This window comes from Sander vitreus, chromosome 13, assembly GCF_031162955.1.
Source record: "Sander vitreus isolate 19-12246 chromosome 13, sanVit1, whole genome shotgun sequence".
Lineage (NCBI taxonomy): Eukaryota > Metazoa > Chordata > Actinopteri > Perciformes > Percidae > Sander > Sander vitreus.
Genome location: NC_135867.1, coordinates 5909125 through 5934743, shown reverse-complemented (window position 1 = coordinate 5934743; position 25619 = coordinate 5909125).

Here is a 25619-nt window from a genome sequence, read left to right as displayed (position 1 = left end):
CAGCTCAGGGTGTCAGAAAAGATACATACTAAACATACTACTGTTTATTCACACAATAGTATGCTCAAATATAGTATACTGTACATATTGAGTATGTAATGTATGCGATTTTGGACGCAGCCTATGTCTGTGTGCCATGTGTGAATGTTTCTGGTGATTGTTCCGTGATGTGTACCTGCCCAGGAACTGCAAATGGAAATTAGCTAATAGCTAAATCTGGCATAAAACATCTCCTCTCAATTTGAGATAAATGTTTTTGTGTGTCTTTGTTTTAAAAAGAAATAATTCTCTGTGGGTTTGTCACTACGAGTTGCCGCATTTGTTTCAAAAACAAATAGTCATCATGTTGCATTCAAGTGTTGTATTTTGAATTTGGTTGCTGGGACAACCATTTTGTTTACATATGGTGCTGCCTTCAGTGGATTTTGATCACTGATAACTTTTTACCAACATAGTAGATAGTCACAGATATCCACAATAATGGATACGTCAAAAAAGAGTAAGTTGAAATTTAACATTCAACACAGGGGTTCTGTTTTCTCTTGCGTATGTGCCATCATTTTTCATTGCTATTCAGATGACACGGTTCAACCTTTTAGAGATGAATAATAATTACACTGCTGAACACTAACTGTTTTCAGGATCTAACAATTTGGATGTCACACAGTTTCTTACATTAATGACATGTTTAAGCATTTAATTCATGGAAGCATTAAACTTATCTTCACCCCTATCTTCTTTTAAAATTGTAATATCGCATTCTTTTTGTGTATGCTTTTTTTAATTTGCTGCCTAATCCTGATTCTTTCATTTTCCGTTCCTGTTTTACTCTCAAACTTGTGGTTGAACCTTTTCTTTTACATTAAAAAGTGCTTAGAAATGTTATATTATCATATGAGCAATATCTTATTATTGTGTTTGTGCTATCATTTTGCAGTTGCTCCATCAACAAAAAAATATGTGCTATCTAAGATGCCAGCAGACTGGGCTACTCTGCCTGTGTTTTCTGATGTTAGTCGACAACATGACTGTATTGCAGTTTATACAAAGAGTAGGCGAGACAACAGCCTTGTATATGAAGGCTACATTTGTCCAGCTGCTCCTGAAATGCTGTCTATGTCAGCGGTGCAGCTACCACCAAGGCCGGAGAGCTTTGCAAAGAAGTATGAACGACTGCTAGAGAAGATCGAAGCTGAGGAGGCTAAGGCTCAAGCTCAAGAAAAAATCATTTCAGAAGAGGAGAAGAACAGCGTGGCAGATTCTGCAGCGAACAGCGAAGCAGGGCAAGGTGTTGTCAGAGCAGAGCCAAACCCCATGCCAGGCAGTGAAGATACAGCTGATGAATCAAAACAGCAGATAAAAGCAGAGGCCACCAGCGAAACTAAAAACAAATCAGAACATCTAAATCTGTCCCTGCAGAGGACGGAGTCCAACACTGATTATCCACTTCCACTAGAAATCCTCGACAGAAGAGAGAGTTTACTCCCATTAGCCCCTGAAGGAGGGACAGAAGAGTTTTTTCTTTGTCTTGAACCTTGGGAGGACACTGTGGACATGGAGTTCTTGAACCGTTTGTATTTGTGAATAAATATTTTGAGCAGCAATTTAAGTTTGCTTTTCTGACACTTTATCTTGGACAAGATCTTCACATTGAACATCTAGAATTCTCACTATTTACCTACTGTATGAAAATTAAGACATTATAAGGTTTGGACCTGTGTTGGGAGGACATGGACCTTTAGTAACTGGACCTCTTTAAATTGTAATTGAATACCCCTGTTTTGGTAGGTAAAATGTTTTTTTATTAAACATCACACAAACTTCCAAATCTCATATAACCAATACCTTTCATGCTGCTGTATCACTACTACACAAACACGGAGCAGGCTATTTTTCCTTTCCTCCATCCTGCACTTTTTTCGGTGCCTTTTAATGGGTATCGATTTCCTTCACACAGGTTTGATTGATTTTGGTCGTCCTTACAATCTGGGGGCCAGAGATTAAAGTCCTGACCCTCTCACACACCGAGAACACACACAACTGATTCACTTGTGATGCCAAACCATGAATGTAATCAGCCTAAAGGTTGTATGGTGAGTCCCGAGGACCAATAATTCATGCGGGGGCAAAGATCACGGTGCTGTTTGTTACAACTCATCATTTTGTTGTCCTTTCTGCTGTGGTTTACATTTTATTTAAACTTTATTTATTTATATAGAGCCTTTCACACAAAATTGGAATACAGGGTGCTTAACAATACAGCAATACAATGAAAACACAACAATACAGGGAAAATACATTGGATTAAGATTAAGAGAATGCTAAGAATGCTGAACTGAGATTCTTGTGCCTCTCTTTTTTAGCTGCTGTTGTTTTCTGTCGCTCTGACACACACACACACACACACACACACACACACACACACACACACACACACACACACATCATTGGCAACAATTATTTCCTGCACAAGTCCTGATATTTTTCTGTGCACACCAACTTTGTTCCTACAACGTCCGTCAATTGCTGAATCAAGCCTCTCTAGTTGCCTAACTCCAATATTACAGTAATACGTTTCCTCAGCCATGCCATAAAATATTAAGCAATTACATATGCTGCAAACAAACCTATATATATATATATATATATATATATATATATATATATGTATATAATTTATTTTTTAAATAAATGACTTCATAATCCATCAGAGGAATGCAAACGTCAAGACAAATAGAAGACAAGGCAAAAAATAGGCCTCTGATTCTTTACTTATTTTCCCAGCTGTCAAGTCTCAGACACTAACTCCATCTCTATGTTAGCCAGAGCACTTATGCAGAAGTCTTAGCAGTAGATTGGTATGAATGGCTGCATACTGTTCCAATGCCCTGCAGAGTTTCACTGATGAAGTGTGTTGACATTGCAGTCACAGTGCCGAATTACCACTCGTGTGTTTATGTGGTGCATGTTAAAGGTGCCTTATGCCTACTGTGGAATTTAACTCTTTAAATTAAAAAGAGTTAGGGAGATGATTAAAAGGATAGGATAGGCAGAAACAAGACCCAACAAGAGTCTGTAGTCATGCTAGCAGCTCTTTGTTTTGCACAGTGCTTTGTGCTAAATGCTAACGTCAGCATGTTAACATGCAACAATGCTAACATGCTGATGTTTAGCAGCTATAACGTTTACCATGGTCACCATCTTAGTTTAGTGTGCTAACATGTTAACAGTTGCTGAATAGCACTAAACCCAAAGTACTGCTGAGGCTGCATTGTCATCAGTTTTGCAGGTAGGCTATTTGGTTACAAACAAAAGTATTGGACAAGTTTTTGGACAAAATATAGGGGGAGCGTAGCCTGACATCGTCATACTCAGATTCTAGTCAGACTGTGTGAGTCTGAAACTGCTCCACTGGGCTGTAATTATGGGGCGTGTTTCAACCGAACAGGGAAAGAACATTCCTCTGCATTCATTGGATAGACCTACAACCAATCAGAGCAACGGAACTCAACTCAACTGTCAACAGACAAGACAGTGTTTTGTCTCCATAGCAACCACTCTTTGCACAATGCACTTCCGTCCTAACTCCCGACTTTTAGACTTTTTTGAAGCTGGATATATCATTTGTTTCGTCTAAATATGAATTTGGATAAAGATAGTGACATGCTTGCTACAGTTGCATTTCTAGAGATGAATCGGCGAAAGCACGTTTTATTTCTCTGATTCACGGCTTTGTTCTAACGCTGCTGGGGGCTCCTTCTCTTCAGTCACTCTCTAGCTTGCTCCACCATATAGCTAACGCTACTGTGCTTTCGGGTTGTTGAGGCGCCGCTCCGTCTAAAAATCTGCCATTTCGTAAAGCTGTTTGTAACGTAGAAATAAAATGGATTATTGATAATTTAATTTCTATAGTTTTTAGCTGACTTTACCAGCTGACTTGTTGAAACAGGTGAAGTCTCTTACGTTCTAAAACCAACCTCTGTGACTTGAACAGCTGAGTCATAGCGACACCATCAGCTGTGTGTGTGTGTGTGTGTGTATATGTGAGAGAGACGTTACTGTTCGTTACTGTATCTGTCCATCATCGTATAAAGCCCGCCCTCACAATTTGATTGGTCCGAACAGCTCTTGTTCGAGCATAATTGCTCCTCAGCGGATCAAATCCAGACCGAACTTCCCGACCTTGAATGTTGTGGGCGGGGCTAGGTTTGGCTGGCATCCAGGCTAGGGGGAGCCCAAAAGTGATTACAATTCATAAGGGGAAATGTATCATTTATTAAATAATAATTTATTATTATTTATAATTTATTTATTATTTATTTTATTATTAGACCATCACCTAAAAAGCCCAACAGAAACTGTTCTCCTTCAGACAACTTCAAAGTCAAACACAAGATCCTCCTTGTTTTATATAACCCAAACCAATCAGTATCCTCACGGCATCTATAACAGTTTTGTGCGGCAGCCTTGACACTCAAACTGCAGTACATTGTCAGCAGTTGAATCACTGTACAACAAATGCAAAATAAAAAGGGGCAGGCAAAATTATATTTGACCCATCCTATCTTGTTCACTATCTGTTTCAACATCTGTCCTCTGAGATCCTGCTGCATAGAATACTCTGACTATTATTTACTGTGTACTGCTGACACTGTGTAGCCTACTAAGCGATGTGGTGATGTATGCACTACTGTAAAGTGAAGTGAACTCCACCTTCCCCAGGTCATGAAGATCATCATCGGACCACTCCATGCTCCTTCTATAGTTCCCCACCTGGATCACTATCTTTCATTCAACTTCTCCCTTTGGCTGCATCCGTACAGAACCTCCACTGCATTATTCACCACCAACGCTGCCACGTTAGACGGACTCTGTGTGTTGTCATGTTATACTGCGAAAACAGAGCTTTAAAAATCCCCCCGAACTGTTCATTCTCAAAAGGGCTACCCTCATCAAACAGCAGCTGTCTCACTGACTGTGAGCAGCTTTTCCCGCTAGCTGCACATGTTTGGTCCGGACAGGACCCCCTGCTGACAACTGAGCCCACTCTGAGAGGCTTGTCATTCTTGACAGCTCCTCTCACAGAGATATCGCTGTAGGATATATTAGCATGGTGTCTCCATGCCACTCTATTCGTTTATTTTTATTTTTATTGGTGACTCATTCACTGTTGAATGATGTTAGTGATGTTTGATGCTATTTTTTAAAGCCTTGAGTGGCACACTTGCTATGGAGAGGCTTAAGGCTGTGATGCATGATGGATACTGTGTAGCATGCACACGCTCTCTCATAATCGCCTTTGTTAACTGTTTTGCACCATTACAAAGCTTTATCTCACATTTGACCATTTATTGAGTATGTGTCATGGGTATTATAACGCATGGGTAACCCACTTTGCTTATATGATTGGAAGTGTAACATACATAACCATCATCTCTGCTCTCATGACAGTCGCTCCATTAATTCACTGGGGGTTTATGACACCATTGTTTCTTCTCTTGTTAGAGGTTAACTGTTTAATATTTATAATATCTAACTGGGTGTTATACATTCTGGTTGGACCCAGATCCAGCTAAGAAATATACTTATACACTTTGTGGCAGCGAGTTATGTAAGAAAATGTACGCTGATTAGCTTAGCATTAAAGTGCTCATATTATGCTTTTTGGCTTTTTCCCTTTCCTTTATTGTGTTATATATATTTTTGTGCACGTTATAGGTTTACAAAGTGAAAAAGTCCACCCCAAAGGGACTTACCATCTCCAACAGAAAACACTGTTCACAAACTGCTCCAAACAGCTCTGTTGTAGTCCAGCATTTACTTCCGTGACAAACATGCGTCACTTTGTAAAACACGTTATAATGCTCTCCTAGCTGCTAGCGTGGCACGCACTCATACTCTGCAACCATAGACTGTATATTAATGGACAGTGCATGTGTGACGTCACTCATCGTCATTGTTTTTGGAGATCCGCTATGAGTCGTCAAGTTTGCCGTTACGGGTGCACGTCCTGGTTGTGGATGTGACAATTTTAGACGAGAGGGAGGAGTGAGGGAGGAGCTGCTTACACTCTACGTTACGTTACACACTTTCACTGGCAATCACATCATAGCCACGCCCTAAAACACCCCCTGCTTTATCGCCGATTTAAAAATCAACAAGACCATAATTAAAAAAATGAACATCATTCTGTGTTGGAGAAGACTTAAAACAAACGATTGAGACCATAAATTATCATTATGAAAATGTTTACTGAGGTAATAAATCAAGTGAGAAGCGAATCACTTTCTCATAGACTTCTACAGAAACCGACCTCCTTTTGCAACCGCACGTGTCGCCCCCCTGCTGGAATTCAGATAGAAAGCAAGGCAAGGCAAGGCAGCTTTATTTGTATAGCACATTTCAGCAACAGGGCAATTCAAAGTGCTTTACATGAAAACAGATTAAAAATTAAAAACAGATTTACATGAAAACAGATTAAAAAAATTTTAAAAAAACATAAAATACGAGAAAAAAAAGTTACAGTGCAGTATATGAAATTAAACATTGAAGAGCAGTTAAAAACAGTTAAATATATAAAAGCAGATAAAATAACTTTCCTGGACTCAGTGATCCAGTTTTTATGACAGATATCTCAAGCAGTCCGTCCATACTTTCTAACCATCTCACCCACTATGGGTCCAGATGCAGGCCGCACGGCTTTGAGGTTTCATTCCCCCATAGTTACAGAAGCTTTTCCTTTGGTATACTCTTATCATTTTCGATGTGGTCGTCACCGCAAAGCTTAGTTCTTTTCTTCGGCAAACCTTGCAAAGCCCGGTACAGCCCTGCAGACAAAAATCTCTTAATAGTCCAGAACGTGTTCTTAAACTATTTTAGTTCTTCTGCAGTCTGTCTCTAAATAGTCAAGAACTCGCTCAGAGTGTTTATAGACTATTTTTTTCTTTTTAGGCCTTCTGCCTAAATTAGTTAGTTACTTCGACTAACTTTTGACCAACCCAACGTCTGTCTCTTCTGTCAACTATTGTCATGCCTGCATCAGAGAAATAATCAGAGATATGTCCGTTACTGCAAAAGAATGTCACCGGAATAATCATAAATTCAATTCTATTATTTGTTATAGGAATTTCTCTTTATATGTTTATATAGATTGTTATACAGTGTCAACAATGCTTATTTAAAGAAAGGCAACATCAAAAAGATGGGTCTTCAGCCTTGATTTAAAAGAACTGAGAGTTGCAGCAGACCTTCAGTTTTCTGGGAGTTTGTTCCAGATATGTGGAGCATAAAAACTAAACGCTGCTTCCCCCTGTTTAGTTCTGACTCTGGGGACAACAAGCAGGCCTGTCCCAGACGTTCATAGTGTAGTAGCAGATCAGAAATGTATTTTGGCCCTAAACCGTTTAGTGATTTATAAACCAGCAAAAGTATTTTGAAATCAATTCTTTGAGGCACTGGAAGCCAGTGTAGAGACTTCAGAACTGGAATGATGTGATCCACTTTCTTGGTCTTAGTGAGGACTCGAGCAGCAGCGTTCTGAATCAGCTGCAGCTGTCTGATTGATTTTTTAGGGAGACCTGTGAAGACACCGTTACAGTAGTCAAGTCTGCTGAAGATAAAAGCATGGACAAGTTTTTCCAGATCCTGCTGAGACATAAGTCCTTTAACCCTTGATATACTTTTAAGGTGGTAATAGGCTGACTTTGTAATTGTCTTAATGTGGCTGTTAAAATTCAGGTCTGAGTCCATGACTACACCAAGATTTCTGGCTTTGTCTGTTGTTTTTAACATTATCGTTTGAAGCTGAGTGCTGACTTTTAATCGTTCCTCCTTTGCTCCAAAAACAACCACCTCAGTTTTTTCATCATTTAATTTAAGAAAGTTCTGGCACATCCAGTCATTAATTTGCTCAATGCACTTAGTCAGTTGTTGTATTGGACTATAGTCCCCTGGCGATAAGGTTATATAAATTTGTGTGTCATCCGCATAACTATGGTAACTTATTTTATTTTATTGTTTTCCATAATTTCCATAAAAGCAGGTTTAAGGCACTTCTGCATTTGCAGCACTTCGCCAAACTGGATGTGTTGTCCATTAATATACAGTCTATGTCTGCAACTGACTAGCTGGTAGTCCTTACCTAGCTACTGTGCATGTGCGTCTCCCAACAAAGATAGAACAGAAGTGAGATGCCTCACTCTGTAGCTAAAACAGAGAGCTCAATACACAGGGTGAAAAGAGGAGCTGCAGCAATGTACAGTACAACAAAAATATGAAAATGAAACCACATAAACCTATTCTGGTACAACCTCTAAATACAATTATGAACCTGAAAATGAGCATAATATGAGCACTTTAAGACTGGAAGCAAGGGGAAATAGCTAGCATTAAGGACTCCAGAACCTCTAAACGTTATGACTTTTAAAATATTTTTTAACCATATTAATGTAAGAAGACAATTTGTGAGTGCCCTCCCTTTATGTGAATGTAATGGAGTTCTGGTTGGTAGCACTGTAAAGTTTTTCTTGAAGCTATATAATATAAATATAAAGGCAATGTTCAAACATGAGAAATATCCACGCCTCGTCTTAATATTGACTCATTGCCAGCTTAGTGCTTGTTTACACTGTGAATGAAGCTGTACACAAGTTGTAGAAGCCTGAGTTCTATAGTTGACCTGTAAGTACCTTACTTACTTACCTTTTTACTTATCTGTAGGATATATGTGCATGAATTATAGAGAGAGACAAGCTCAATAAATAAAATATATTTATTATAATATATATTCTGGTAATGTTATAAAAATGTCCATGGATTATATCTTATATCGTGGATGTTCCAAAATAATTGTGTAAAACAATAATGCCTTTGGTCTTCCAGCTGCTTTAACATTTACAATTTTAGACAGCTACACATGTCTCTGCGATTCTCACACACAGTGAGTGGATATTTAATACAATAGAAAAGCCTCTTTCCTCTTGGGAGATGTCACTCTCTTCGGTACCGTTTTTATCAAGCTGTAGAAATGGTTGTAGCAGCTAAAACCGTTTTTATCAAGAAAATGGTCAAGTGTGAAGTGACTAAAAGGATGAACTGGTGTTGTACATGAGGGGGGATAGAAGGCATGTGTGTTTGGTTGTGAATTGGGGTGAAGTCAAACTATTGATACTTCCTGGAAAGATGTGAGAGCAGGAAATTATAGGTAAATAAAAGTGACATGAGCAATTGAAAATATCTGTGCATATTACCCATCCGTTCAATGTACAATTGTTTGGCCAAAATCATCTCACTGTAGAGCTGCGTTTTAATGTGTATGGCAGCGCTAATGAAAGGTTGGCAGTGCAAAAGCAATCAGCTGAAATATGAGATTTCTATGAAAAGGGAATTATTCTAAAGCGTATTATGTGTGAGTCACCACTCCGAGGCCACATTTGCAACTTGCTCCTTGTTATCTCCCCACTGTTAATTAAGATAGGTGAAGTGAAGAGCCTGGGAACTGGATTTGTCTCTGAATTAAACATACAAATGTGAATAGGCCTGTAGTAAAGAGGTGTGTGTGTGTGTGTGTGTGTGTGTGTGTGTGTGTGTGTGTGTGTGTGTGTGTGTGTGTGTGAGTCATTTTATTAAAGTTTTCAAAGTTTAATTATGCTTTGCTTCTTGTGTGTTTATGTAGCCTGTCCTCTTTCCAGGTTTCCATGGTGGAGAAGAGGTCGTGTGGCTCATAAATAAATATAGTGGTGCAATAAATACTTGACCTCCTTCTTGATCCATCTTTTTCATATATGTTTGTCATAAATGTTTCTTTGTATCATTTTTGTCATTTGGATTGTCTATATTGTAATGTCATTATGTTGGTCTATTTTGTACACACCACATCTATTGCATAGTGCACATCTGTCCATCTGACTTGACTTGACCGTTGCAGGCAGTGAAGGAATAATAAATAGGAAATAAAGAGTTTTAAGTATGCAGTTAACCTTGGATAGCACCTGAGGTGTCTGTGTGAGCATCCTCCAGTCAGTCTTTACACCTGGAGGACTGCACAAAAAATGGAAACACGTTTTAGTAAAAGGCCCTTGTGACTACCCTGGTCCATTGTTTGCATCAGCTTTTTGCGTTTCATTTCAGTAGCCTTGGTTATGTTCATCTTGTTGTGTCTGACATTTGGCAGCGCTGGACATGATCACAAACAAGCTAATAAAGGCTGACAGATGGCAAGTCTGTCTGAGAGAAGGGCCAAACTGCTGCCAAGACTCTGCTCGGTTTCTGCTAAAATGTATGTTAGACACAGTGCTACACATTCATGCTCCTAATGTTTTGATTGGAACCACATGAAAATGTTTAAATCAAAAATATCTAAATCAATAAATGATTACCACATGAAATCTTGATACACGAGTATAAACACTGAAAACAAAGATCATCACCATCATTATGTTTGCCAACACTGCTGATAGTATCTGCTGCAAACACAAAGGAGATGACATTCCTGCAGCACAAACAAAACTAAATCTTTCAGTGGTAGATAGAGGACTGAGTGGACGGCAGAAAGAAAGGAAAAGACAGCTGGACACTCAGTGAAGTAATTATAGCTCCCATCAAAAGAGCTTCTGCTGACACGCACTGATTGATTTTCAGTATCACATACAACATGATAGACCATTAAAATGTGCAGGGGCGTAGCACAAAATTCTGGGCCCTGTAGAAAGGCATTTTTTATGGACCCCTCCCCGCATCCACAGCTATTCATTCTAACATCTTTTTGGGCCCTCCTCACATGAGGGCCCTGGGTACTCAGTTCCCTTTTCACCCCCAGTCCAACGCCCCTGAAAATGTATTTAAAGGCTAAATAACAATAAGTGACAACGACAAACTGGAATTTTGTAAATAAAGTCTAAAAGGCATCAGAGTTGTTCAATGGTTCCTATGTTAATCAGGCCAACAGTTAAAGGAATAGTCATGTCTGTACTCAATGATTAGCTTAGCTTAGCATTAAGTGTGGAAGCAGCAGGAAACAGCTAGCCTGGCTCTCTCCAGAGGTAAAAAAATCTGCCTACCAGCACCTCTAAAGCTCACCAATTAACATGTTTGTTTAATCAAGTCGTCACTGTGAAGTAGGAGTGGAGTAGTCACGGATTAAACCATGTTCACCATCTTAGTTTAGCGTGTTAGCATGTTAACATTTGCTCATTAAAGTATGGCTGAAGGTGTTGAGAATGTCATAAGTTCAGCCAGTATTTGGTCATAAACAAAAGTTCTTGACAGATTAAGATCTGATGATAACCAAAGTTATTACAATTCATCCTAAGGGGAACATGAATGTCTGGACCAAATTTTGTGGCAATCCATCCAATAGTTGTAGAGACAATTTAATTAATTCAATAATAAAAAATAAAATAAAAAATAATTCAAATTCATGGTGGCACTACAGGAAAAGTAAGAGGGTCACCAAAGTCATGATTATTAACACAACAGTTATGAAACATATTTCAGTCTGGACCAAAGTGGCGGACTGACCCACATCCTTGGCAGCTTTCATGGTTAACGTCTTGGTGTCTAATTTCAAAAACACAAAGATATGTAACCATATAGCAATCCCTTAATGTTGCTGTATATTTCAAAGCCCAGAGTCAAGCTGGACATGTTACTTACTGGGAGGCAGCAGGAAAAAAGCACCTGATGTTGCAGTGAAGTCATGAGGCTGACACAATAACTGATGAGTGACAGGAAAAATGACATCAGCTGCCACTCTGCTGTCTGTTGATGGCGGGCAGCAACAACATGGACATGAATAAATGAGAGCTCTGTCCTTGCACCAACTTCAGAACACTTAACCCAATCACAGATTCCCACTGTGTTGCGTCTGGAAGTGGCTCCAAGCATGTTCCTGCTCACAGGGGAGGAGAGCGCCTAGAGTACTAAGACTATAGAGAGCAGCCAAACACTGAGACATACATTATGTATGTTTGCTCCATGTACAAGCATGTTTATCAAGTAGTCTTCTATAATATTGCAAGACTTGGATATTTCCAAATGGCTGTTGCAGAGAGAGGTTCCAGTTATTTCACATGAGTTTTAGGGGTTAAAAAGGTGCCCTAATTTATGACACCAGATGCACCACCACATGTCACAATCATTGTTCAAAGCACAGGTCAGGGAAAGGACATCTGTCTGTCATTCTGCCAACCTGCATCAAATATCAAGGCCCAGGCTTTTAGTGCCTGTCTTTTTATGCATTGATTTACTTTATGCTTCAGAAATCTATTTTTGTGTGTACTGTACCAAATATTGTACTGAAAATAGCTTAAACTACTGGCAACAATCAGGTATTTCAGGATTTTTGATTATAGTATCATTCAAATTATTTAAAGATGGGACAGTGTAGTGCCTTTTTGATGCAACCACTGGGGAACACCAAAAAAAATTCACTTCTGACTCAAATTGTGTTGCCTTTTACACGTTAGCATCGCCTGTGGCTCTAGGAATAGCAGTGTCGATTGGTTGGTCTACCACCTCATTACAAACTGATATATCTTTACAACCACTGGATGGATTGCCATGTAAAATGTTACAGACATTCATAGTTCCCAGATTATATATCCTACAGACTTTGGTGATCCCCTGACTTTTCCTCTAGCTCCACCACAAGGTTTACATTTGTGGTTTGAGGTAAAATGTCTTGACAACTAATAGATGGCCTGCCATACATTTTGGTACACCCATTCATGTTTGGTACCCGTAAAACCTTCCCATCAGCCTCAGTTGTAGGCCTGCACTTAGCACTAATTAGCCAACTAAATTGGTAGCCGTGGGAAACACTACCTCCTAAGCATCTGTGATTTCCATTGTGAGCAATGCTAGCATGCTGACATTAGCATTTAGCTCAAAGCACCACTGTGCCACCAAGTATCGCCTCACAGAGCCGCTATAGTATCTGTAGACTCTTAGTCATGTTCCCTTCATTTGTCCATTTTAAGGTGTTAGTATAACGCAGGCAACAATGCAAAAGGTGTTCTTTAATTGCTGTGTAACAAACATATAGACCACAGTTTGTATTTTAATACGACAGGTGGCATCGTGAACCATTGCAGGTGAGAAAATATAATTTTTTTCCCACTGTATGTCCTTTGTATTCCCTGTGTGGATCAGCAGTTTTCCCTTCAGACTGGTAGAAGAAAGAAATATAAATATAAGCACCATTTCCTATTCAAGCAGAGTTTTAAAGTCTGTGATATCAGTCTTTTTTGCTCTTTGCTCTTTGTATTTCCAGTGAACAAACAGCAATGTACAGGCTGATAACACCTGCTGAGTGCTCTTTTGCCTTCTGCCAGTGAGAAGAATAGCTCTGACAAGGTGACTGGCTCCAAAGAAAGGAATTCAAATCAAACCTCTTGAGCTCTGCTTGACAGGCTTGTGCAGATGACAGAAGACCAAATGGCAGGCTTTACATGAAAAAGCCACACGCTGTCAGCATTGCCATCTTTTGTCATTTATTTATTTATTTTTTAGAGATTTTTTCAGGTCAAAGGTCAAAGATTTTCAGATTATACCAAGCCTGAAGGAAACTACGTGGCAAGATGCAGACATACTTGCATGGGGGCTGTTCTCTGAACCCGCTAAGGGAAATATTTAATTTCTAACATATTTTTGTTGTGGTGGGAAGGGATTGTATTCAACAGGCTTCTACTCTAAATCATTGGATTATTCTGCTGAGCAGTGCAGACCTTTTTAGAGTCCCACAATGGTGTTAATGCTGTTTTTAAGGCTTTTAAACTGCAATTAAATGTTGCTGCCTGTGTCCCCAAGCACACCACTCACCACACTGCTTCTCGACACGGACTCCCTTTTGCAGCTTGTGTCCTGTTTAAGTTTTTGGTGTTATAGCCAGTAGGCAATTTGTTAATTTTTAAACATAGGGCACAGACCTGGTTTGTTTTGTCCACCCACAACTAGCAAACTGCCCCATGAACAACTCAGTATTTTTAACAAACCCATTCTCACTCCGAAATCGTAAAATATGGACGCTTGGGCAGTGGCATTCAGCGTCAGATATGATGCAAAAAAGCACCCTTCAGTGTGTCTGTAGAACGCACCGGGCAGAGCAGCAGCTATGGGGCGCATGAAGATGACGTAGTATTAAGCGCGACAACGGTAGCGAGTAGTATGGCTGAAATTCCGCGTGGGGAGGTTGGTTGGGGTGGTGGATGGGTCAAACAACACAGGACTTTCACCCCGTAGACCAGGGTTTGTGTTCCGCGTATCACGTTTCCTAAACCCAACTGTCGCTTTCTTCTTTTCCAAAACCCAACTGTCCCGTTCTTGTCCTGTGTGTCACAGAAACGTACCTTATATTAGCCCACCCACGATCTTTTCCTTAACCTAACTGCGTCAAAAGTGATGCCAATAGTCCCGACCAAGCGTGTTTAGATAAAGCACGTTTAAATATGATGCTAAAGGAGACTTTTAGCTTCAATAACAACACCAAAGTCACCTGACCAAGCGATGGGATTGAGAATGTGTTGTTTTAACCCCCCTCCCAGCTACTATATAGTTATTATATATTATAGATCCAAGGTGACACTGACAGAAGGGTGAGACTCAGTGATAAAGTCGTAATTACAAAATCCGTCTGCTACTTCAGCATCGTGGACAGCGCCATTGAATTATCAATGCACTGTTTTTTTTCCGCGGGCACGTCTGCGCTGCGTTCCAGAGGCGCCCCGGCACCCGCGAGCAATTATTATTCAATTCAGCCGTGGGGCGTTTGGACAGCCCTGCAGGAAGTAAAACAGCGAGAGCATCCAGTCAATTTACCAAGACACCCCCCAATATCATATATACTGTATCTCCTCTACAACACCACAGACAACGAGAGATTCATCTTGGAGGTGGAAAAATATAATAAACATCAGAAATCGTTTTTATAAGGACAACAACAGAAAAGAGAAGGCACAGAGTTTAATTGCAGGAGTGCCTGGAGTGAAAGTAGATACTAGCTAATAAACGCGTGATTGTTCTTTCAAGTACTTGAGGCAGGCACGATGCTCTGCTTCTGAGACGCTCCTGGTGTGGTATGACGCGTGACAGAAGGAGGACAGAACAAAACCATGGCGCTGCCAGAACGCAGCACAGGCGCGCCAAGTGAAGTCGGGGTTACGCTATTGATATTTCAGAGCCATGGTCGGGGCCATAGGTTCTTACTTGCACAAACCTCAGTCAGATACATGATCAATGAGGATGAATGCACTTATTGTGAGTAGTTCTGGACAAAAGCGTCTGTCAGATGATTGTATAGTTTTTAAGTTTTATTACTTATATTTGCTAGATACAATGTTAATAAAAAGAGAGGAGATACTTTGCAATAGAATAAGTTAGTGGACTTTGTAATGTTGGCCTAATGTCATTTTAACTCAATTCATTATTTGAATTTCACAAAAAAGTGTGGTGTGAGGAGCTAATGTCATGTCCACCATCCACCAAAAAGTATTTTCTTCTGCAGCCACAGTTTACAGTAATGAGGTCCTCTGTGATGTGCAAAACTCTGATGCTTTCAGTAATAGGTAGAGAAGAAACATGGCGAGGAAACTTCAACTGAGCTGATGATCAAGAACAGAATCTGTCAAAAAATAAATAAATCACTACACAATTAAATTACCGATTCAGAGTTGAGGGTTTGAGCTCTAAATGTGTTTAAAATCACCTGCATTTCTGTATTATTTTCATCTCATAATCAAAATAAAACTTAGAGAAACAGAAAGTAATTATCAGTCCAATCAGCCGTTTCAGTCTGACATCGTTATTGCACGGCTTCTTTGAAAATCATATCAACATGCAGCTCAAACCAATTTCCCAGCAGCCACTTCAGCTTTTCCTCTCATGTTCCTTTTCCTCACATCATACGGTGGTCAGGCTTACTTGACAAGCGCATCCTGACATGCACTGCATCATGAGCAGCGCTGCAACTGCAATGCACCATGAATAATGATTGTGGCGTGTATTGATGATGCTAACTTGTGTGAGAACCAGAACCTCTGTCGTTTGCTGACAATTGTCTGATTTTCTTCTGCGGGTTCTGACTGTGTGTGTGTGTGTGTGTGTGTGTGTGTGTATTCTCCTGGGAATACAGCAGACGATGAAAGCTGTCGGCTGTATGAGCACAATTACTTTAAAAGGCCAAACACAGGCATACTGACTCAAATTAAAAGCAGTATTTGCAGGAATATGTGTGGCAGATGCAGATCTCTTGGTTTTATCATTCACTACTTGCAGCATCCCTCCTTCCCTCTCACCTCTCTCTCACAGTTATAACAGTAGTGTGCTCCTCTCCCTCTGCTCTGCTTAGATAACACGCAACTACACTCATCTGCTGACGACTCCTCACCCAAAGCAACGCTTATCGGTCTTAAACACACTGCTCCTCTGGAACTAATAATTGCGCTGGCTTTCTGCCACTTTGTCGGTAGACCAGTAACGTAAAGAGTGCGAGCATTTTTTAGCTCAGCCAGTCTTCTCTTGTCCTTTTGACTTCTCTCTCTCTCAGTCCCACTACAAATCATACGTTTCAAAGTTAAAATCACACTGTTAAAGAGTCAATCTGATTCCTACCTTTCCCCGTCTTCTTACAGTAAATATTAACACCAAGAATGAAGTGTTAATCTCTTTAACAAACCCTGCCAAACATTTTTTTAGTAGTAAGAGGGATTTAATCCAAACACAGCCTCCCACACATTACAAGTGAGATATTTACACATTTTATTTGCACATATGTATGTTTTCATGAGATATATGTTATACATATTTTGTAATTCTCTTTCCTTTCCCCCTCTCTCTCGATTAACCTACTAGTGTCCCAGGGGTAAATATTCACACCTCACTTTTACATTTCTTTGATGTGAATACTGTATGAAGTAAGTTATTATTACAGCAGACAATAGAAATCCATATACAAACCAGTACTGAGGGGGTATGACTTTGAACACAGTATACCAAGCTGTGGCATAGCCAGGAATTCATATATCCATATATGTATGAAACAAATCTATATTTTTTTTTGATAGGGCAGTCAATATTAACTCCATAATAAGGAGTTAATGCAAATTACTTTTAATGATTGTGATTACTGCACAGGCATTCTGTGATTTGGTCCTCGGGCCACTCTGTAGATTGAGAAATCAGGAAGCGTTCAGCAGTAACGTTGAGGATGGCTAGCAGAAACAAACATCCTTGAGCAGAAATAGATAGTATTAACTGTATAATATGCAGTGCTATCTTAAAAACAATGTATAGACTAATACAAAATAATCCCTCTCAATCGTCACTTATGACCAGGGGTTGAAGTGGGCCGGAACAATTCGGAACGGCGTTCCGGCACCTTCAATATAACAAGGTTTTATTCCTCTGATTCACTGCTGTGTTCAAGCAGTGTGGTGCACTATTTTTAGAGTAGAGAATCTGAACACTTCTTCTACCAATGCCACACACAATGAGTATTAATTTTAAAAAAACGGCACAACAATGTAACAATATTGCAGGTTTCAGGTTTTTGTTGTTGTTGTCAATTGTTTTTATAAAAAAAAAAAATAGAACAATAGTCTTTGCAATAATACACACAAACTGTGAGAGTGTAACTATCTCAGTTTCCACCTTATTTTAAGCCAAAAACATCTGGGATTTCCTCGTACTTGTTCACCAATTATTTGGGGTTTTAGACCCAAACTTGAAATCCACATAGTCAAATTCATAGAGCGAGGAGACTGGAGTTGGTGTGTTTGTAATAACGGGGAAAATAAAGTTATATGCTGCTAGACACAATGAAATCAACACCTAAGACCAGGGCAGCTGGCAAGGATTTAGTGTCTTGCTAAAAGACACTTCAGCAGGATGGGATCCTCACTGACTCGAGGGTTTGAAGCCCCCAACCTCTCTGATCATTATGCTATGTGCAGTGTATACAATGTGTTCGATCTGCGGTTTTCATTTGGCAATCAACAATGTCTTCACGTGTATTAACTTTGCTGTAATTGTATTTTGTGCATCACACTCAGCCAGAAAAAGTTCCTTGTGAATGTAAACAATCCTGCAGATTGATTTGTAATTCACCTTTATAGGAGGATTGTATTAGGACAATGATGCTTCTGTTTCTCAGTTTTAAATCCATTTAGACAGAAAAGTTAGACCAGTTTTTGATTCACCCATGTAGCTTTTCAGATGCTTAACACTTGTTTTGTGAATAGTGTGTGTGATTCATTTCCATACTGCACAGCTGCACTCATTAATAAGATAAGATTAGATATGATGAGCCTTTATTGTCTCGCTTAGGAGATCTGGTTAAGAGCCAATTATTGTTGAGCTTCTGACATTATATAATCAGCTACTGTTTAGCAGTGACAAATTGTTAATGTAGCCACATGTTCTCAATTAATTTTACCTTTTTATTTTGCACACAGCAACAGAATATGACATTTGTAGAGGACTGCAGCTTCTATTTAGTGGTCTCACATGACATTATTATAGTGGCTATATAGCAGACCAGAGAAACTCCACAATATACACATGCAGGCATGTCTCATGAGTTAATTCAAAGATGTGTAATATATTTACAGCTACAGATTTAAATAATTAGCTAACACTGTAACTGTCCGTTCTGTGTACTCGTAGAGGACAGAGTGAAACATCAGGTATGACAGAAAACTGTGAAAATTTGGACTTTATAAATGACAATTATGAGATACTTAAGCCCTATTTGCATGGGATTAGTATCATCTGGGGACTTTGTGTGATTTAGAAATCCCCCCCCCCCCCACACACATCTGAGATCTGATTTTGTGTGGCGCATTCACACGGGATAAGTGAAGACTGTGATTTTACTCAAATTTACTGACATCTGCAGCCTACCGCTAGAGTTGGGTACCAAAAAGCACGCATAGGAGGGCCAGTGCGAGGCCCCCACACCTCACTTGAGTCGGGGTTCTGTATCTTTTTGGGACAGGTCCAATAGAGGTTACCAGAGGTGCATCCCCTATCTCTGCCGCGGCGGCACCCACACAGCATCAGCCCTCGGACGACTTGGGGATGCATGTCTCTGGTCGGGCAGTGGTCCAGACGAGGTCGGTCATGAAAGGCGGCCCACCGCCATCCCATATCCGGTGCACAGGAAACAAAAACCTTGAAGAAATGAAATACAACCCTGCCAAATCACAGACATCTTTAATCCCATAACACAGCTTTTTAACACATTGTGCTTTAGCAAATAAATGTAAAATATGAAAATACCCAGCTCCATATGCATAACCTTTGATAGAAAAGAATTGATGTGCGCATGTTTTTATTCCCAAGTTATCAATTAAAAAGCAACTGTCTCAGGATGTCCTGCCTGCCCTCTAACTATTTACATACCTCAGCACAGAAACATCACAGATAGGACTTTGCGTTTGATATGCAGCATGTGCGGGATGTATGGGATGGTTCTGAAGGTCAGAAAGGGTTTGTTTTTACCTTAGAGCTACAGTGTGCAGCAGAGTGTAGAGGCACATAGCAAGAACAGAGCTATTCTTACACAGTAAACACAAGTAAAGGTTAAAGAGTATCTGGAAAGGACAGATAATTGAAAGACAGATGGACAACAATCACTTCCATCATGTTTATCTCTTCAGTAAAACTCCAGGGAGAGGATGATGAAAAAGCAAGGGGATTTATGGCAAATTTGCAGAAACATAGCCGTATTAACACCACTAATGTCGAATCTGTCATCTGCAGCAAACTGATTAGATCAATACTCCGCTTCCATATTCTACCCACTGCATCTTAATTTTGAGACAAAAACATAGATTGTGTGTTAAATCTTCACCATATGAGCTGTCATCGATACATTGACTGCTATATTAACCCTGCATGCTGCCTGCTGGTCAGAGACACTGGACTGTGCATGCATCAGTATTCTATAGAGATTGTTCCGGCTTTGGCTTGCTGTGTTGAGAAAGGCTCATTGAAATTTGATGGATAATTTATGTTGTCGAGGTGAACCTGTAATTTTCAGGGGAGCAGTAGTCTATTTGCTTGGCTGGCCACCATAAATGATTAATATGTAAACATTATTCATAACTTTCCCTCATAAATTTAGCTGGTCATTAATTTTGCCAGCCTCCACATAGGTCGAGGGAGGGAAAGAGGATGAGTTTCAGGCAGAGGTGTGAAACGGCTGAGAAAAATGGTGCTGACTGGAAAAAGCTCAACGGAGAAAAATGATGTCATGTCATTCTTATTGTCCCTCGATCAGTTCACGCTTACAAACTTTTGTCTCTTTTATTGTTTTTGGAACAGCAGTCTAACGTGGTGGTAAAACACACTGTTAACATTTTCAGTCCAGTGGTTTAAACTAATTAGCTGCTAAATAGCCAGCGTCTGCGTTGTCCTCTGAGAGATGTTTCACTGTGGGGTTTTTTCCAGAAAGAAGGGCTTCACAAAGCAGCTGATCAGAGGTGAGAGCCTTTTGAAAGAAATAACTGGAGATTGATTGCAGGAAATACACTCTGTGTAGGACTAAGAGTTTGATTGGACAGCACTTCTGCATACACAAAAAGAAGTGTCTTTAAGAGTAATACAATAGCAAGGATTATAAACTGCTATCCTGCATTTACCTAGCTGTTATTTGGTGAGTATTTGCTGTGTTAGGCCAGGAGCACAGAAGTCTACAGTCTGGATTATTTTATACATTTCTTAAACAACAAATGTTCAATATGTATGATCTTATCAAGGCAACACTGTCACAGATGAATTCAAGCATTCATGTTTTGGTGCAATCTCCAGCTAGCATTTTTAGAACAATTTCAAACGACCAGACTACAAAGTGTGCCATGCCGTACCCTGCAGTGGATATGAGGCATAATATGAAACTGGGCCTGTTTTGACAAAGCAATCAGATTCAATTCAGGACACTGTAGCTGTGTTTAAAGCTCTGAAAGCTCTGGTCAGAATGGAGATTATAGTCAGATTATGTGTAATATCCTCCAATGGTAAAGTAAGCAAGTCAGAACATCTCTTTTACTATTTGATGTCAGATGTTTAGCTTGAGGTTTGCCAGTAAAATACACTTCCATTAATCATGCATAGAGCTTTTTTTCAGGCTGAGAATAAAATAAAGACAGCCTCCCTTTGGCCATATCTTTTATGGTATTTCTTTTTACTGTAGCTCTGTGCTATTTCTGAAAAGCTAACATCATGAATTTAATAGAGAGACATTTTGCTTAGTGGTATGACTTAGCGACAATGAATAGAATAGGCCCAGATATGATAAATGTTTGCACAAGTTCAGATCTGTGCATCTAAGATAAAGATTGGTGGTGTCATGTCTTGTCCCTGTGTCAAATTTTTGTTATTAGTTGGTTTCATGTTTTCTTTCTATTCCTTCTCCGTTTAATATTATTCCATATATTTTGTGGGCTTGTTTCTCTAAAAAACTCCTATATTATTTAGACAATCTGTAAAAAAACCATAATGAGGGAAGGTATGATCAGCTGAAAATGGAAGACAGAAAAAACTAAAGTCCTTGAGGGAAACAATTGCAAATAAGCAATTGAAACACTCTTATCCCTTTAATGTCCTCACTAAGAAAGAAACATGCAGGCAATCCATTAAAATATCTTTAACAGGAAAGATAGGATTTTCACTTAATTGCATTTTCTGCACTAGAACGGCACCCTAGAGTGCACTTTATCATTTTATCTATCATTGGGACATCCCTTTTTGCGAACAGAGGGACACCAGGCTGGGGCAATCTGAGTCCACCAGTGAGTGACAGCAAAGTGATGCCCAGACAAACATGTAAAGATATTGATTGATATTGATTAAGATGTAAAGTTATTGCAGGAATGAGTGTGGTATTAGAGAAGGAAAAGTTAGGCAATGGCAAAAGAGAGATACAAAGTTTTTTTCTATTCGTCCAAGTGTAAGCAGACCGAGTATAGTCAATAGCCAATTTAAATAGGGAAGGTAAGTTGACTAGACAAAGGCTGGGGCACTGCAGGCCTGCGAATTGAAGAATGTATAGTGATGGAGACCATTCAACGTTTGCTTTAGTGCCAGCTGTATAGAGAAAAAGAACCTTGTTGGAGGAAGTGGCCAAGTTGGGAGTGGAGACCAACAGTACGCCAAACTGCTAGAAATGTCATTGACTTTCTTCATACTACAGGCCTATATATCCACACACACACACACACACACACACACACACACACACACACACACACACACACACACACACTCTTATAAGGATTTAGCCGTTTAGGTGCAGACTGTGAAGTACTGACCATTCCATCCAGAGTGAGGCAGCAATGGGCTAAACAGACCTAGTCTGCTGTATAACTCCGCGAAGAAGAAGAAGAAGAAGAAAAAAAGCAGAAGTTTAGCTTTTCCTCTTTGTTTTGGAGGGAAAATGGCTTCCTCTTTTTCTAAAGTCTTAAGAGAGCCAGAGATATGTTTTGTCCTTCACACTCATCTCCATGCTAACCTCTGTTTAAACTTTTAACAACCAGTGCACCAAAAGCAAAACTTCGTCTCTGGACTGACAGGTAAGGCTGATGGTTCATTATTATAACCTGCTGTTGTGTGTAATGTCCTGGTATTTGGCTGCAGTTAGCTGGCCTGGTGGCTTTTATAAGCCATTTGTGTTTTGTGCCTGCAGGTTGCTGTGGTGTATTTTGTGTGGGTGTAAGACATTATTTTGTTAGGAGTTTTAACCTGTCTGGAGCTGCTGATGGAGGCCACAGTGATGACATTACACTTCTTCTTACACATCTTTTGGACAAAAAGCAGTATAATTTACTTAACCATAAATACAACTCTTGCACAACTTCGGGGTGAAGCCCTGAATCTGATAGAAAAGTTAAAGTCCCTTAAAGGGACTGTTAGCATTTAAAAAAAAACTTAAATCATAAAGATAATTTATTAAAATGGGAACGATGTGATTGGCACATAATCACATTTTCTCCACTGAAACCGTAGAGGGCACTTTATCACATTTAATCTACCACTGCGGCATCCCCGTTGGGACACAAGGGTGGGGCGATCTGAGTCTGCAGTGTGTGACAGCAAAATTATACCCAGACAAACATTTATGGATGAATGAAAAATCAGATGTAGATGGTCTGAAGATGCCAAAAGGTCAAAAGACGAAAAAGATATGTGACTTAAGCTTAATTTTTAGCTGACTTAGCAGTTGACAACTGCTTACTTTAGATAGTGTTGGAAACTACACCTGTTTATGCATTTTAACTGGACTTTGCCTATACCCTTTATTAAATATTAACTGGACATTTGATTATACATTTTGTTTGAGTGTGCGATAGCTGTTTCAGTCTGTTTATGGTTGTTTGTCCTGGCTCTCTTGAAAAAAATATTTTAATCTCAACAAGACTTTTACCTGACCAAAAAAAATGAAAATGAATGAATTAGAGTGCTCACTCACCCCGTAAACAAAGACAACTTGATGTATGGTCCTTTCAGTATTTTGATTTTTCATTCTCTGTGTGAAGGTTTCGCATCAGTGCCTATATCGACAGGATACTTTCGACAGAAATTTAGAGAGTCTCAGTTGGAGCATATGGAACTCGCTTCACTGCCGCAGCTCTGCTTTGTGATTCAGGCTGTCGAGGTGTTCAGTTAAAGACCTGCCTAGATCAGCATTAACTACAGTACATGTGAGTTGATCAATTTGTCTCTCTGCCTCTGAAAAGCTGTTTCTTTGTTGTCCACCTGCATCTTTTAGCCACATGGTTTTCCCCTGCCACCAACCTTGATTATCATTTATCAGCATTTCTTCTGATTTGCTGGTAGAAGCCACTACAGAGAATGAGATACTGAAGATTTTAGTATGAGGAGTTGGCATCGAGGCAAGAATGGGCGTACCACACACACGAGGAAAATACAGATTGTTTGGATGTCAATATGTTGTGCGTTTATTTACACTGTATGAAATTACCCTAACACACTCAAATAGAAATGCATGGTTAGACACTAACAGACCGTTTTTCATTGGCGCATCATTAATGCAGGAGCCTGTTTCTAATGGCTAGGGAATCAATACAGGTTTGGACACATGCAGCTCTTAAGTTGGATGGTCTATAAATAACCCAGCTTGGGGTTTAGCCCATGACTGGATTGGATAATGGATGGCAGAGGGGACGGCATTTTTCGATAGTGGAAGTGATATAAAAGCTTCAAAAGACCGACTCTCCAGGGTACCTTGGAAAGGTTGGGCGCTTTGACCAAAAGGTGCATTATTTCACATGCCTTCAGAGGCTGCCAAAGTGTTCCTCTTCTTCCTGCTCTCCTTTTAAAGTGAACTGGACCGGATATCAGATCAGCCACAGAGTCAACACATTATTACCCGGAAAAGCTTCTCCTCTCGCCACAAAACGGCTAAATGAGCCTTTCCTGCACTCATTTGAAGTTGTCAGTTTCCCTAAACAACACTGATTTTAACTGACTTTGCACCTTGTTATCTGGATGTGCTGACTCCAGCTCACGTCCCTCATGTACCATCTCAGGCCTCTCCTTTTCTGCATTATCACTTTAAAGCGCATCTGTTTGCTGCCAGGGCAATTACTGCCACAGATACGATGATTTCACATGAAGATTTTTCCCATCGTAGATGGAAAATGAGGCTGGAATTTTAAAATGAAGGAACTAATGATGGAGCCGGAAAGATGTTTAGGAATGGGGAAAAAAGACCCATATGGGGAAAAAAATCAAGCTTTCAGAGAAGGAATACATCAGTTATTATGAATCTTACGTGCCACTAACACAACATTGTACTTGTATTTGTGCTGACCCACATATCCTGTTGGGTTTGCCTCGGAGGACTTGGCTTTGTTTTCAGGGTTGCATATCTCCGTCTGGCCATTTCTAAACAAAGCCATATGCTGCGTTGGAGTCCTTTCTTTCTCCATTATCTTGATACACACATATAGGAGCACTCTGACTTTTGTAGCACTAACAGTGAAGAGCCACGAAAATGGTCATGTTGACTAAAGTTCTGAGATAATTTGTGCCTTTTGTATCAACTATCTTATGACATTTGCGACGCAAATAACCAAAATGACTAAATTGTGTCAAACATTCTGTCAGAATTGATAAAAGGACAATTCTGGTGTATCACAACTTTTGGTCTGACTTTTGTAGTTTTGACCATAATTCAGTAAAAGTCAGTAATTACTTTAGTGCATAGTTGAAATCGTCATACTCAAGAAATGATGCTTTAACTTTAAAAAAAAAAATACTTTTCAATAAAGATGAAGTATTTAGTCTAACTAAAGGGCCTTTTTGAGTCATTAAGGCCAGCTCTGACCTAGCCTCAGCACTCAATTCATCACTCCAGGATTCAGTCATATCGCATACCTTATTCATCCATATATCACATAGCGGGTTGTGTTTTTAAAGCTGGAACCTCACAGATGTCTCCTTTCTGCCTGGAATGATGAAAATATTTGTCCGATGCTAAACTGATATTTAAATCCTTTTTTTCTACAGACTGCTCTGCTACTTCTTCATTGAAATGTACATTAAGGAAACTGAGTAGACTGTGGCTGGCGCAGTATGTAGTAAGTATTGAATTTAAAGGTTGG